The sequence below is a fragment of the Pinus tabuliformis genome, chromosome 3_1, assembly GCF_031772625.1.
Source record: "Pinus tabuliformis cultivar Carrire ecotype Pingquan chromosome 3_1, CPIR1, whole genome shotgun sequence".
NCBI lineage: Eukaryota > Viridiplantae > Streptophyta > Pinopsida > Pinales > Pinaceae > Pinus > Pinus tabuliformis.
Genome location: NC_142301.1, coordinates 538,689,078 through 538,705,641, shown reverse-complemented (window position 1 = coordinate 538,705,641; position 16,564 = coordinate 538,689,078).

The window sequence follows — 16,564 nt, the reverse complement described above, 5'->3', positions numbered from 1 at the left end:
GTGGATGAAGAAAAAGAATTTTTTTTGTCTAATTGCAGATGAAACTATCCTACCTAAACTCAGTAGTTCCTTAGCTTTTTAAGTTTTTTCTAGCTTTTTAGTTTTGTTGTTTCTAGCTTCCACAAAAAGAAAACAAAAATCTGAGCATATGTTGTCGCAGGGTTTAAGCTCGTTAAAAAATAAACCTACCCCTGAGCATAGTTTTTGCAAGGTTCAAACTCGTTGAAAAATGAACCCGCATCCCACTAAGCATATGTTCCCCTAGAGTTCAAGCTCATTAAAAAATGAACCCGCCTTTGGTAAATAACCTTTGTGATTTCCGTGCCATCTACCTTTTGAGCCTGGTTGTGTTCCTTACATCACCTCCATTCTCTCGGCCAATCATATGCTTCCACTTGATTGTTTACCCTTTTGAGGAACATCTGCAATGAGTGGTTTTATTAGTCAACCTCTTCACATTACCATGTTTTGAGAAGTTCCAAGCTTATCTGGAACCATTTGCTACCCTAGACACCACTCATTCCTAAAAAATGAGTCCTCTTTAAACCATTTTTAGACTCGTTAAATATGAAAGCATTGTCGAGCTATTGGCCTTTCCAGCTCACTAAAGCAATTGAAAGTTCCATCCATCCTATAGATTTTAATCTTTTTCAGACCTGAGGGATTATCTCATGAAAAAGTTCGAGCGTTTGTATTTTTCGGGTCGCTAAAGTGATCAAAAAGTCATCCCTTTTGTATTATTTTAAACTTTTTCAGACCTAAGGGATTATGCTACAAAATAGAACTTCTGGAGTTTCCTTTTCATCCCTTTTCAAACTCTCTAAACATAAAAAGGACTGAGTTATATTTGTCGTTAAACTTGTTAAAACAATAGCGACAAACTTGTCCACCCAGACAAGAATGAGTTTCACTGTCGCTAGACTCACTAAAACGTAGTGACAGGTTTTCCCAAAGGGAAAATTATAGAGCAAGCATATGTTATCCTCCTCGAGCTTTAAAAAAATAAAGAGGTACTGGTTAGTAATGACAGGGGAAAAAGGGAAGAAAACTTGAAGAATTATGGTAGCAGGTCGCTCTTCAACAAGACACTTTCACTCCATCACCATGATTGAGTCGGGTTGGGTTATTCCGTTCACTGGTCATTTCACCATTGGTCTTTCACACCATAAATTTTGGGGTTAACGCTACCAATCCATCTTAGTGTCGCCGATATCTTCAAGAGAAGTCATTCAGTCGAGAATTCACCATCTAGTTAATGTCTCATCCACTGCAATACCTTCAACCTCCATTTTTCATGACCTCCATTCCTGAACCTTCTGTCATCGATTGTTTTCACCTCCAGAAAATAATTTGCTTCGTTTCGTGTCATAGATGTGGGACACGTTAAGGCCCTCCTACAATGGGTCACTTCTTGTCGACATTAGTTCATTATCCAAGAAGTTGACTTAGAAACAACCCTTTCAGTACTTTGAAGCTTGCATGCCTCAATGGCATGTTTCTCACTTCTAGCGACAGGTTGACATCAATGGACTTTGACCAAAAGATGTTGCGTGGTGTTTGACAACGGATCATATATTCACACCACGTAAATTGTATTGTAGTACCTTGAGGCTCATTATCATTATTGGTGATTCCTCTCACATCTGTTAACAACTTACATTATTGGCTGATAATCAGGCGATGTCTTTCCATGTTCGACTTCAGAACATCTTTTCACATGGATCGACTTATACACCGGGCAAAGGTTAAATGATTTTTGAAGACCCCAGATCTAGTTTCATCCATTCGGGCTGTGATATATTCAAGTATATAAAGACATCAAATGTACACAGAAGCTACACAGATAGTCATCTAAGCCAGGGAAGATGACGCTACATATGAAGAATCACCAGTCTGCAACTGCAGACGATTATCTGTTTTATGTACATGAAATGGATTTATAAAGCTGAGCATGGGAATGCCCACTGTAGCTAGATCATGAAAATTATATATGATGATGCATTGTATTGTATCTTATACAAGTCACCTTCCAGTTTCGAAAACCTTGGATCCTCATCTTAAAGAATTTCACCCGACATCAAATATTTACGACTTCATGCTTTAGGGGGCAACTATTATAGACATATTTGGGCACTACCCCAATCTTGTATGTCAATAAACTAGGGCTCTTCTAACCCCTAAAAGTGTTGTTTCATGCTGTAAAAGATCATAGTCAACTGATTACATCATTCCCCAAAAGTTCCACCTGAAAAACCATCCAGAACTGGCCAAAACAAGACCATACTGACTGCTCCACCCTTAGGGTGCGATGCCTACTGACTTCTACACTAGCCAGGTGCAATGCATACTGATGAGGCCTTCTGTAGGGTGCGATGAGCGAGGATGGAAAAATGTCCGAGACATTTTGCTAAGTGGATTCTCATGTAATCTTCTAGAAACTTCTCCTATGACACTTGCCTCTCTGAATTCGCCCAGGGATGAGTAAGAGATCCAAGAAATCTACAAGTGGAAAGAAAAACAACAAGTGGAATGACACTAATCAAAAACCCAGAGATAACTCACACCCTTGCATACATCTATTAATGGATCCCTCATCCAAGAGATCTAGAGGCTAGAACTTTGTAATTTGTAAGGAAGTGATGATAGTTTGTGTTTGAGAAAGAGCATTATATTGTTGGGTGATCTTAATTTTCATGAGGTGAAGAGGGTTTTGATGCTGGGAGGATGGTGTTGTATCAGACTGCTGGGTTGTAATTCTCCCTTCTATTTTAATAAAGTTCTTGGAGTTTTCCTCCATACAATTGAGCATTTGTGAATGTTGTTATTTTTGAATTGTATGTTCATTGTACTTCTGATTCTACAATGCTTATGATATAATAGATCAAGATGCTTTCATGGTGTTGTTACTTCATTTCCACAGGTATTCTCTAAGCGGGATAAGAAGGAGAGGAGGTGCAAGCTCTATCAAGGGGGAGAGAGATCAAGCAAGGAGTTAAGTGGAAGATCCAGGCTGGTTCCTTTGCCTCTCTCTTATCTATCACACATAGAGGAAATCACAAATTTCTTTAAACTGTTTGTTTCTAGGATAGTTGCCAATCCTAGAGGGCTAGTCGATCGAGAGGACACTAGTTTTCCCAGAAACAACAGGTAGGATCGTAATAAATGGAATAAGAACTCTCAGTAATGTTTATGTCTTGGAAGGTGGCCAGGAGAATTTTTACTTAAGAAAATGTGAAGAAAGTTGGCTTTGGAACAAAAGGTTTGGACACATTAGCTTTTCTCAATTATACAAATCAATTATAATGGGAGTAGTTCATGACTTGCACAATATCTCTCCACCTAAAAATAACATCTACAAATCATGTTATTTTGGTAAGAAAACTAGAGTTCAGTTTAAAGATAAAGAAGGTACTTCAAGTAAGCCACTTGAACTTATTCATACTAATTTTTGTGGTCCTATCAAAATGAATTCTCCCTTTGGTGAACAATACTTCATATTATTCATTGATTATTTTACAAGAATGTGTTGGATTGGATTATTAAAACATAAAGATGAAGCATTTGATAAATTGAAAGTATTCAAAGCTTTAGTAGAAAATGAGTTAGATCTGAAAATCAAATGTCTTACATCTTATAAAGGGGGGAGTTTATATCATATGAGTTTTTCAACTTTTGTGAACATTGTGGCATCAAAAGATAGTTTTCAATAGCTAAGAATCCTCAAAAAAATGGAGTGGAAGAAAGAATGAACAAAGAAATCCAACAAATGGCATGTGTCATGCTTGAAAAGTTAGGAACACCTCATAACTTATCGGGGGAAGCAGCACATAAAACCATGAATATACTCAACAAATCTCACGTTTGAGTAAATAGGATAAAACTCTAATGAACTACAGTTTGGTAAGATTGCAACTGTCAAACATTTTTGGAAGAAAATATTACATAAAGAAAAATGATGATAAGCTTGGAAAGCTTGAATCTAGAGTTGATGAAGGAATCTTTCTTGGATACTCTTCTAGAAGGAATGGATATAAATTCTATAATAAAATGATTCAAAAGATTGTGGAATGCATAGATGTTGTGATTTATGAATCATTCGAAGGTTCCAAAAAGGAAGCACCAGCAGATGACGAACCTCTGTCTACTATAAGCCAAAAGGTTGTAGGAGAAGGAAATAGACATGCATCAAAAGAAGGAAATGAAAACACGGATACATCTGAAAACTCTCCTTCAAGTTATGTTCAGAAAAATCATCTTTAATTTTAAATTCTAGATGAAAAGGAAGAAGAAGTACAAACTATAAGAACTCTTGTTGGAACTTCTAGTTACTTAGCCATACTATCCACAATTGAACCTCAAAATGTGAATTAAAAAATAAATATGAATGTTGGATTAATGAAATGAATGAAGAACTTGATCAAATAGAAAAAAACCATACATGGTAATTAGTAGCAAGACTTCATGATAAAAATATATTGGGACAAAATGGGTTTTCAAAAAAAAAACTCAATGAAAATTGAGAAGTAATTTGATACAAAGTAAGACTAGTATGCAAAGTCTATGCTCAACAGGAAGGGATAGAATTTGAAGAAACATTTTCACCTGTAGCTAGACTTGAAGCCATAAGAATGTTTCTTGCATTCTCAAGCTTTCAAATGGGTATATAGAAGAATAAGTTTATATCGAACAACCTGAAGGGTTCATTCTAGGAAATGATCAAATTATTATTTGTAAACTTAAGAAGGAAATGTATGGGTTAAAACAAGCTCCTCGTGCATGGTATAATCGTCCTAACAGGTATCTTCAACAAAAAGGCTTCACAAAATGGTCCATAGATAGCAATCTATATATCAAATTTGATACATGAAAACTTTTGATATTTGTTGTTTATGTAGATGGCATCATATTTGGAAGTAATGTATAATCTAAGAGTTAATAATTTTCTTCAGTTGTGTAGGAACAATTTGATATGTCTCTACTTGGTGAACTAACATAGTTCCTTAGTCTTCAAGTTCAACAAGATAAGAATGGAATCTTTCTTTCTCAAACCAAGTAGCTCAAATAGCTTTTGAAGAAATATGGAATGGAAGACTACAAGCCTATATGCACAGCAATGGTAACAAGATGGAATCTTAGTCAAAATGATGATTCTCCTTTAGTCAATCAATCAGAATACATATCTATTATTGGCAACTTTCTCTATCTTATAGGAACAAGACCAGATATTATGCATGTAGTTGAAATAGTTGGACGATTTCAAGAAAATACTAAGGAAACTCATCTCCAAGAAGTTAGGAGGCTATTGAAATATCTACAAGGAACTCAAGATTTTGGTCTATGGTATCCCAAAAATGCAAACTTTGCAATTCATGCTTACTTAGATGCATATTGGGCAGGTAATATTGATGATTACAAGATTACTAATGGAGGAGTATTTTATTTGGGACCCCACATGGTTTCATGGTTTACCAAGAAACAAAACTCCATATCTTTATCTACTGTTGAGGTAGAATATGTTTCTCCTGCATCTTACTATACTCAACTTCAGTGGATGATCCAAACATTGCAAGACATTCATGCCACTTTTCCTCAAGATATACATATTCTCTGTGACAATACTAGTGTTAGCCCTCCGTTTTGTCTTCTTTGATATCCATTTTTATTCGGAAATCCCTCGTGATTTTATTTATATTGTATCGTTATTAAGCAAAGTCTTTTAGTAGAAATCACATAAGAGATTTTTTTGGCTGACGCGTTTCGAACCAACAAGTGTGGTTCATCATCAGGAGGAGATGAAGAGTCAAACCATGGAAAAGGCTTAAATAGAGAGAAATATATGGTTATTGTCAACATTTCATGCATTCTTAGAAACGATAAAGTAAATATTTATTGTGTAACACATCTCCCTTATTTTACCAACATTTGACATTTAAGCCATTATTAATTATGGTTTTTGTGTTTGCATGTTTAACCATGGGAAATTACCTTATTACCTATATGAAAATGGACCTTGATCATGCACTCACCTCTCTGTATTTTAAATTAGGTTCATGCACCATGCATCGAATTCCTGCACCAATCTAGCTTTCATAGCATTCCTGCACCAATTATGTTTTTACAACAACATTCCTGCACCAATTTGGGGCTTTCATACATTGACACATTTTTGGGAAAATATGGTGGAGTTTTTTGTTGAAAATGTTATTTGAACACTTCCACATGAGTCAAGATACACCCAGGTCATATGGATTTATATTTAGGGAATAATTAATGCTTCAACCCTGAATTCATAGCAGTTTCCAAACTTTCGATTACCTGCTCAATTTTCATGTTGATTATAACGAATCTTACAATTTCGAAAGTTGGGTTTTTTCCCAGCATAGGAAATGAGTAAAATATGGGCTACTTTCCAAAATTCCTAATGGCTAAGTAGATACGAAGTTTTCTTTAGTGGTAGTTTGTTACAAATACCAATTTCTTGAATTCCAGAAAATGCCCAGATCTGGAAAATTCGTATCAAATCTACATTCTTTCAATGGGGAAACAATTGTATTGATATTCTATTGATGAGAATTAGTTGGGATTCAATCCCCATATTGTTTTCAAAGTAATGCTTGTCTAAAGCCAAATTTGTAATGTAAAAATATTATAAAAGAAACAGAATTATGCTAGAAAGGGGGAGAGAAAACCAATTATTGTACTTATATGTTGTTGGATCAAGTTTAGGGAGCTCTTCCCCCTTCCCTATGATCAATAGGAGGTTGGATTCAAAGCTTTGACGTATAATTTCAAAAAACATTCAAGTTAATCTAAGGAGTTATGTCAGTTTATCAATTTATGAGTTTAAGTATTACGTGAATGAGTTTCTTTTGTATTTGAATTCCTAGATTTCATAAAGGGAAATGAGTTGGTTGGATAGGGCCCATCCAACCCATATCATTCTCCCTCTTTTTATAAGGTATGCTAAAATATTTATAGGTAGATTCAGAGAAAATGAGTATTTCGTTTATGTACCTAGCTAGTAGATTTATGTTTTCTTCATTAACTGCATGCTTCTCAGATTTGAGGTTTGTAGCATTTATTTCCCTTCCTTTAATGCATCCTGTAATTCCCTTTCTCTCTCTATAAATGAGGTTTTAGTTAATTTTTCAAGTGTGTTTCAATCCTCCATGCGTGGATTTCTTCAGCAAGAGTGTTTCATTCCTGTAAAGATTATCACATTTCCTTTATGAAAGACGTCTTTTATTTTCAACTACAAGTTTGCAAAAAGTGTGTTTAACTTAGAGTTAGCTTATTTGCATCCCGTAGGTATTAATGAGACTTTATTTGCGTCATGGGATCTGTGACTACGCCAACTCCATTGTGGGCATAGCTTAGTCGAGGCTTGAGATTGTTTCAAGAACATTTGATTCAAAACATTCATCTTAGAAAGATATAGATCATGTTCATGCAGTGACAACCATTTAAGAAAGAGGGAATGTTGATTTTATAGGAACAAGGACTTTTTCTCGGTACAAGAATCAATATCCTAGTACAAAACAATGCACCCTGGCTTAGGAACCCAGAATTCTAATACTAAGTAGAAATATTCAATGCAGAAATAGAATACATTTCTGGTACAGGAACATTGTTCCAGTATAGAAATATCATCCCAAGTGTAGGAAATCTGTTCCAGTGCAGGAACATTGTTGTGGTGCAGGAATGTTGGTTCAGTCTAGGAATGGAATACTTGTAATAGAGACATGCATAATTGTACGTCTAACTATTTATTTGTATCTTAATGCAATGATACTCAGTCACAAAATATTTGCTTTCTTTCCTTTATTTACCATAATTGTTTCTGTTGATTCAAGTTCCTTTCATTAAGTTCTAGTGCAGGAACAAGACTCATTTCGGTATAGGCACATGGTTTCTCTATTATAGGAATGAGATATCTTTATTAAAGGAATCAGATTTATAAGTATAATAGAAGATCATCCATTTTATTCTTTTTAAAGCACTAGAGTCCTGATTACAGGAACATGTTTCATTTTCCAGCATTAATTTCAAATTGATTGCAAGGCATGCTTTAATTTGTCTATCAAAGTTTGTGACAATTAATTTGCTTGAGTGAATCTAGTTTCTAGAATGGTGTGTTCTCATTGTATTAACTAGTGCATGTTTTTGAAGTCCTTCTCTGGAATTGCTAGTGTTGTGCCTCTAAGTTTACAAACTCCGGGATTAAAAATCAAATGTTAGGTTGATTATTATGCCCAACAACTAGTGTCATAAGTATCTCTAAGAATCCTATCATGCATTCAAAAACCAAGCACATCCCAATCAAATATCATTTTCTGAGAGAGGAGGTGCTTTAACAAAAGGTCAAACTGGAGTATGTTCCTTCAAAGGAACTAGTTGCAGATATATTTGCAAAGCCACTTCCATGTGATTCCTTTGAATATATGAGATAGATATTAGGAATGATTCTTGCTTCATAATTATGCTAATTTTTCTAACATGCATGTTATGTTCAGGGGGAGTTGTGACTGTAAATTAATACAATTTACTTTTGATACATGGATGGTTTGAAGGACAATCACGTATATATGCAGTTTCTCAGTTAGACAAGTGCATATATGTTATGGAACCAACTCGGAAAATAGAAGAAAAAATATATCAAAGACTTCAAAATTTTCCTCTTCGAGGGGGAAACCTCCTTTACATTACATAAATGAATAATTCTTGGATGATTCAAATGACAAAACTTCCTTTCTATATATAGGAGTCTAAGGGGTCACAATATAATTAGAGCCTACATAACAATAATAATGTAAGGGCACAACAATAACAACAATGGACATCTATGGGGCACAATAATAACAATATGGGGGCTACATGGGCACAAAAATAGCAATAAGGGGGCTACAATAATACTATAGGGATGTAACATGCCCCTCTCTGTAAAAAAGTTGGTTTCCTCAATGCTTAAATAGTTCTAGATGATTTTGTATAAAATTCCCATTCTCCCATGTGGACTCTTAAGTGGGTAAGTTCTTTCACTTGATGAGATACTCCTTAGTTGATCGATTTCATAACTGTCTAGTTTTTGTTTCCATGATTGCTTCAGGTTCTAATATGATTTGTCCTTCCTCATCAAGTTCTAGCAATATTGTTTGAACTGGGAGCTTGTCACCTATAACCTATTTTAAGCATGATACATGGAAAACTAAGTGCACTCGAGAAGATGCAGGAAGATCGAATTTGTATGCCATAGTAACAAGCTTTTGCAACACCTTGTAAGGACCATATTATTTTGCATATAATTTATTATCCTTCTTTAATAGTTTTCTTGAGGGACATTTGTTTGTATGGCTGTAGCTGTAAAAATACCTAGCCACCCACATCAAAACTTCTTTTGTGTTGGCTTAGGGGGTCCTGACCCAAGTTCAGAGTTAGTTGCACCAACCAACAAAAACCTACACTACTGGCCCTTTCGGAAACAACCTGCGTAGCAGAGGTTGTAGTCTCAATCGAAGTAGTATGGGGGGTTGCAAGAACCAAGTTTTTACATCTATAGACTAATGTGATGTCTTCCAGTGCCTTGGATCTGCCTTTGCACAGATCGATAAACTCTTAGGGCACATTACTGCAAATCAGCTAAAGCCACCTTTAGATCTTTTTGAAGTCCCACAATCAGTCCTTGCTGACCTTTAATAGTTGATTCACCTACTTACGTAGATCATAAAGAAATCATAACTTAGAGTTCATGCATATCTACTTAATTCACCGAAAAACATAAGAGATATCACTAGAATCTCATGGAAGTGGCTAAGCATTTATTCTATATATTATTAAGATCAATTCAATACAGTCATGTAGAAGTTAATCAGTAATTCATAAAACATGTCATTTATCAGCAACATATAACATTAATAGAGATAAACGGAAATACTAAGGAATTCTTCAGAAAATGTCTTTATTGATCTTTAATTCACTAATATAGACTCAAACTTCCCTATGCACACAACTGCAGGGGTCCACACACTCAGATGTGGACTCTACCTAGGCATTCATGCACTTAGCTGCTGAGCCTTCTTTCCTCTACCTAAGCATAGGAAGAAGAGCCTTCCTTCCTTAGCTTCTGCCTAAGACTCTTAAATCAATCCAATTATCTATCTAAGTTCCATCTAGTTACCTCTTTCTTTCTCTAAGACTCAACTATGTATAGACGTTTTCGTATAATACCATGGTCCGTGGACCATGGGTGAATCTCAAAACCAACTCAAAACTTTACTTAAAACAAGCGGCTAAGCCCCTTTAACTCTTATTCATCTACATTCTCCGTTTCCACAAATCGCGGAGACTTTACATCTTTTACAAAATTGTATACAAAAAAGGGCTAATTAATTCCATTCTCCCCAGGGAACCCCATCCCAACAGGCCCCCAACACAAATATCATGACTTGCCCTGGAGTCACTCTACTGGTGACATGATCTTACTGCGAAGATCCCCTGCTCCACTTGGATCACTGCAACTTTAGCAGCACTCTCTGCTGCTTCCTGTTGAACCTTCCTGACCAATGTTTTAGTGGTTGGTCCTTCTACCGACAACCTCATCATCTGTTTTGTTTGATGTGGTCCCTTGAATGTATCTTGAATGAAGATTGTAAACTGATAAGCCTCATCTAACAAAGGATACAACTTGGCCTTTAGCAAGGCCTCTTTCTTCTGATTCCTCTAACTGTGCAAGTAACTTCTTTCCTCCTTGTAACTTGGAATGGCATTGCGTTGGTGCTAAGGTGCACACGGTCGCCCTGACATCATCATATTGGCACTACATCTCCCTTACCTATGTGTTTAATGTCTGCAGGTTCAGATCCTCCTACAGATTGGTCCATAGCTCCATAGCCTGATCAAACATTGCGCACAGTCAGTGACTATGGTATTCAAGGTAGCCATGCCCTTAATTTTTATTTCGTGCTTCTCCCAGACCTCAAGTGGAGTCATGAGATGCAACTTCAACTGCAGCTCTACAATCCTCATGTTGAACTCAAAAGTGACTCATCCAAGTTATACTCTAGCCTCACGCACACCAATGTCTAATTTTCCTATTTTGGCTTCAAGCTTTGCATCCTACGAGATGTGAAGTTTAGGTAATGTCTTAAAGGCCTCTGCTACAACTAACTCCAGACTTGAACTATGTGCCTATAGCTCCTCCTTTTCCTTTAGAGCCTATGTCTTCTCAACGAACATTTGTTCATTGTTGACTTTGTACTGAGGTTGAGGGTGCCCTACTCCCAGGTGTTGTGGGGAAAAGTATCCGATGCGGATGACCCTATCCCTACTCTAAAGGTGACAGTCTTTAGCAACAACTGAAAGTAAAGCTTTGATGTTTTCCTTTATGAAAGTACAGAGAGAGGTAAGAAATGATCAACCAACCTGGTATCCTTCGCTTAGTCGATATTGATCCTCTCTCTTTGTCTCCTGTTCCCAGCTCCTTGCTCTCTTTGCCGGTCCAGCTACACACAAGATCCTGCACAAAACAAGAGAGGAAACTACAAGATACATGTACTCATAACTGATGCATGGATTAGAGTGAATCAAATATACATGTAAATACAATACATCAATGCAATACAAGTATATAGGAGAACATGCAAAACTTTATTGATAGAAGTAACAGGGTTCTGAGAAGGTTACAACCAATGATGGCTCCAATCCAGCAGCACCTCCCCAGCAGCAAGAACTCTCCTCTTCACCTCTAGTAAAACAATCACCCAATAGCTCTAACTGTAATCCAACAGCACCTCCTTGCTTTACACAAAATTCCAGCCTCCTTAGATCTCATAGAAGAGCTCTATATATAGGAGAGAAGAAGAAAGGATGAGTCAGCTTGAGACTGACATGAAGCTGCCTTGTGTCCTCTCCCTCTTCAGTTAATCTTCAGTTCTTGAGTCCACTTGGAGATCCTTGCTTACACATGGTGATCAAGTACCTCTTACTCATCACAGGGCGAATCTCATGAACCAAGTGTCAGGTTGGAAGCTTCCTGGGCAGTTGACACCTTGCAGAATGACTGTGCCACTTGGCCAATCTCGCCCAGCGCAGGTAGCCTTCATTAGATTTGACTTCCAGCGCAGGTACAAAGAGGAGCAGTTGACATTCAGCGCAGTTGCTCAGTTAGGCAGCTGACATGATCCAAAATAAGCCTGTTTTGAAGTGTTTTCAGGTGGAGAACTGTTTGGAAGTGCTGTTGTTTGATGACCTTGTTCTTTTAGGGGTAAGAACAACATGTTTAGGGACTGAGGATCCCTGTAATTATTGACATTCCATGCTCCATGATGCGAGGCACAAAAATGTCTATAACACCAGGTTCTTAACTCATCTGTCACCCCCTTATGTAATGGACAGAGGGTTTCAAGGGAAAGTGCCACTATATTCAATCCTATATCCGTGAATGTAAGAAGTAAAATATGATCCTCGGTTGACTCTTCACAAATGGACCCATCACGAAATGCTATAGTTCTGAGATCCAGGGTCCTTACTAGCTCTTCTTCTTGGCTTGTCTCGGGTGTCATGCTCACTTGCTTCACGCTCGCTTGTGCAACACCCACCTATATTCTGCTCGTTTGGATCTGCAGCTTGCACATATCCTTTTGGACGCTCCGCAGCATCTGCAAGTACTACAACTCAAACTATTGTAGTACTTTTGTCATTGTATCCCTTACTTTGTCATCGATCTCATCAAGATTGTTTTTTCTCAATACTATGGAATCAACCTGCATTTTATCAAATTTATTCCTTTTTCATGTTCCACCCTTCTTCTCCTTGCCATGTCTTTTCAAAATAAGGGGGGTTCTCTGCCCCTTATCACCTCCTCTTCCTGGGTCTGAAAGCTCTTCTTCCTCTATCTCTGGCAAAGGTCACTTATCACCTTTCTGCGACTCACGCCTCTCTTTGTCTACCTGCTCCTTAGTAATGCATTCTTACTCTATGTGAGCCTTTTCTGTAGCTTCCTTATTTTTCTATTCTGCTAGGGTACACACAACTTTCTTAGTGGCCTCCTTTCTTTTCTGCATAGCAGAACTTTCTGCGCCCGTGCTTGTTCCAACATCTAGCTCTCACTGGGCGCACCACTCTATGGGACATAACCCTATGATCTCTTGCACATCTAATTCTAACACCAAATAGGACAACTAGTGCCATTTCTTCTCTGGATCCTTCTACACTTGGGTATAGACTCCGTGGAATTCAACCTCGAATGTCGTGTAGGTTGACAACTGCGTGAAGAAGGTTGGGGACAACCTTGGATGCTCATTGAGTACCATATGGATATACATTTCCATAAAAGTCCAAAATATTTTTGTTTATGTAATCCACACAACATCCTTTATAGACCATAAAGAGGCAAATCGCACTACCTCTGGCAATCCTTCCTAGAGAGGAGGAATTGGCCATCCTCAAGAAATCTCCATGCAATGAGCACAATTGATAGCAATAACCAAGTGTAGTGGAACGACTTTGTTTCCTCCTATGATTCTCGGAAGTTCACTACGAACTCCTAACAAAGGTACCTAGCCCAATTAAATTGTACTCCTTTCATGCACTACGCAGCAAGTGAAACTACTGGCACTGGAACTTTGTCTGTGTGGCATTTTCTCATAACCTTTCTTGCTAAAATATATGCAGGAAATTAAACTATCTGGTTTGAAACAGAGACAATGGAATACCCTCGTGACTTCTTGAGGAGGTCGTATTCCTTCTTCATCTTGTCTGCGAGTGCTTTCTCCCCAGCCTTCCCTCCAAACTTGTTGGTAGGGTTCGCACCTTTGTAAGGTAGTCGCATGATTCTATGAATCAACATGTCCGTGAAGGGGATAGGTTGTCGTAGCCATAAGCACCCATCATGCACTAGCATGAGGAGCTGGTGCACACACACAATATTGATGTTAGAGTGTTGATAATGCGACACTAGTAGCATGTTCAATAATCCCGATTTCTCAACTCTGCAGACCAATTCCATCGGCTCTAATGTTGTAACACCTATTTCTTCATAATAGATCTTTCACGTATATTTATCCATCGCCAAATGTAGAAACTTAGTGTGGTCCGTGAGGTCGCAATCCTCCATCTTTAACAACGGGATCCACGCAAGCTGAGGACCTTCAAAGGGGACCTACACAGGCAGTAAGGGCATGGATACTGTAAACTTACCCGTATCAGGGTCCTTCGTTACCTTTTCTTTCCCCTTCCGCAGTGGGATATACTTTGGCAGCTTCATCATGGGTTCGATCCCCTCGGTGTCCACTTCCTCAATGCCTTGGAATTATTCTTCCTCAAGGTCCACCACCTATTGAGGTTTCTTATCCTTTTTCTTCGAGTTCTTCCTCAGTGACATCATCACTGACACCTTCTTCTGCTTCTCCTTCACGAATTGTTTTGGCTTGGCTAGTTGTTTTTCTCTTAGGGGTGTGCTTTGGCCTAGGTGACCTCGGCACTGTAGGCATAGTAGCTAGAGCTTCCATACTTACAAATTCCTAGGCTACTACGTCAGAGATATCTTTGTCACCACTAACAGTTTCAGTAGGGTTTGTTACTGACATTTGCTCATGAATAAGTTTTTGGTTCATCTCAGGCAATTCAGAAAAAACTTGGCTCACAACTAAATCTTCCCAACCTTGACACTTCATCCAATGAAGGAAATAACTCTCAACTATAATTATTAGAAAACAAAGTGTTTTCTTGTAGGCCAAAATGTCATATTTATAGGTGCTTTTGAATTCAAATCCAACTGTTCCCTCCAAATTTAGATGATAAATGTGTTTTGGTGGAAGATCTTCAAATAGTTTTGCCTTAATTTCCACCACCTCACTCCTCTTAACCATTTTTTGGCCATCAAGTCATGAACAATAACTCTAACCATCATTTTCCTGCTACGCTACACGGTACCATCCCTCATCGCGCAGTTTCCTGAGGGAAGCTTCATTTGTTGCATCTTCATCTCTCTCTATGCAGCCTGGTCACTGCCTTATCCGCCAATGCGGGCAGAGTAGTTTATAGTCTCACGCTCCCTTGCAACTGCCTGGAGCACTAAGACTATCACGCTGCGATATAGTCACTTTATACAACTTCAATATGCTCACATTCACTCTTCCCATGAAGGGTTCCCCATTTAGCTTTGCAAGTTGAACTGTGCTTCCATCTGTAATTTCTTTGACAATATATGGCCCTAACTAATGCATCTAGAATTTACACAGAAATTTAGTGAACTTACTATCATATAATAGGACAAGATCGTTTACCTTGAATGTGAAAATCTTGATATCATGATCAAGCTATACTTTTTTGCATTGCTTCTGTACTTGTTGATGGAATCCAGCAAAAAATTGGTCTTCATTGAGCTCCATGAGCTGCACGATCCATTCTTCCAAGGCCTTGCGATCTGCCATATCCGTCAAAGCTTCTATGCATAGACTAGGTACAATGTATTCCATTGGCATCATTGCTTTGAATTGATAAACCAATTTGGATGACATTTGTCCGGTCAATTTCTTATAAGTAGTCCTATAAGTCCATAGCACTGCATGTACACATGCATCCTAGTCATTTCATTGCACATTGTAGATCTTTGTCAATGTGTTCTCCAAAATCTTGTTAAAGGTTTCAACAATTGCATTTTCCTACGGGTGATATGGTGTACTCTTCTGATGGTAGACTTGGAACTCCTCAGTCAACGCATTGATCATTTCATTCAGAAAGTGCGTACCCCTGTCACTCATCAATACTTTTGGGCATCCAAACCTTCTTAAGACATACTCCAACAAGAATTGTGTAGATGTAGCCCATATACAATCCTTGATGAGCTATGCTTCTACCCATCTGGTAAGATATTCTGTCGCAGTGATAATGTAACGTGTGCCCATTTTCTTTCTAGGGGGCTGAATTAGCCCAATAAAATCAATCGCCCACTTCTAAAATGGCTGCAAAGATACCCGAGGGTGTAGTAGTAGCTCATCTCCTCGTGACAATCTGTCGGTTATTTGATAGGCATCACACACCTTATAGTATGCTTTGGAATCCTTATGCAATGTTGGCCACCATAGGCCTGCACACAAAATATTCTGTGTAGTTGCTTTGTCTGCATAATGTCCTCCCACAGCTCCCCCATGAGCCTCGGTGAGAATGCTATCATGCTCAAAGTCTAGCACATACCTTCATAATATTCCATCGACACCCATTTTATACAAATGTCCCGCAATGACAGAAACGTTGGCTACATGTGTTGAAATATGGCAAGAAGAATATTCCAATTTAATTTGTGCTTGAATTGAATTGTGAATTAAAATTGAATTTAGTCTTAACAGCTACTTGGAAATAATTAATAAATTTATTCTGAATTAATTAGTTGGAGAAATTCAATTTAGAAGTCTTTCTGAAGTCATGCAAGAGTTATCCCTTAAATTAAGGAGATAAGATTGAGTTATATTTGAGTTTTAATTATTTAACTCAGTTCACTGAGTTAAGTCTAGTTAAATTAGTTCCAAACTGTTTGAGGAACTAATGGTGAGTTAACAGTCAGTTGATG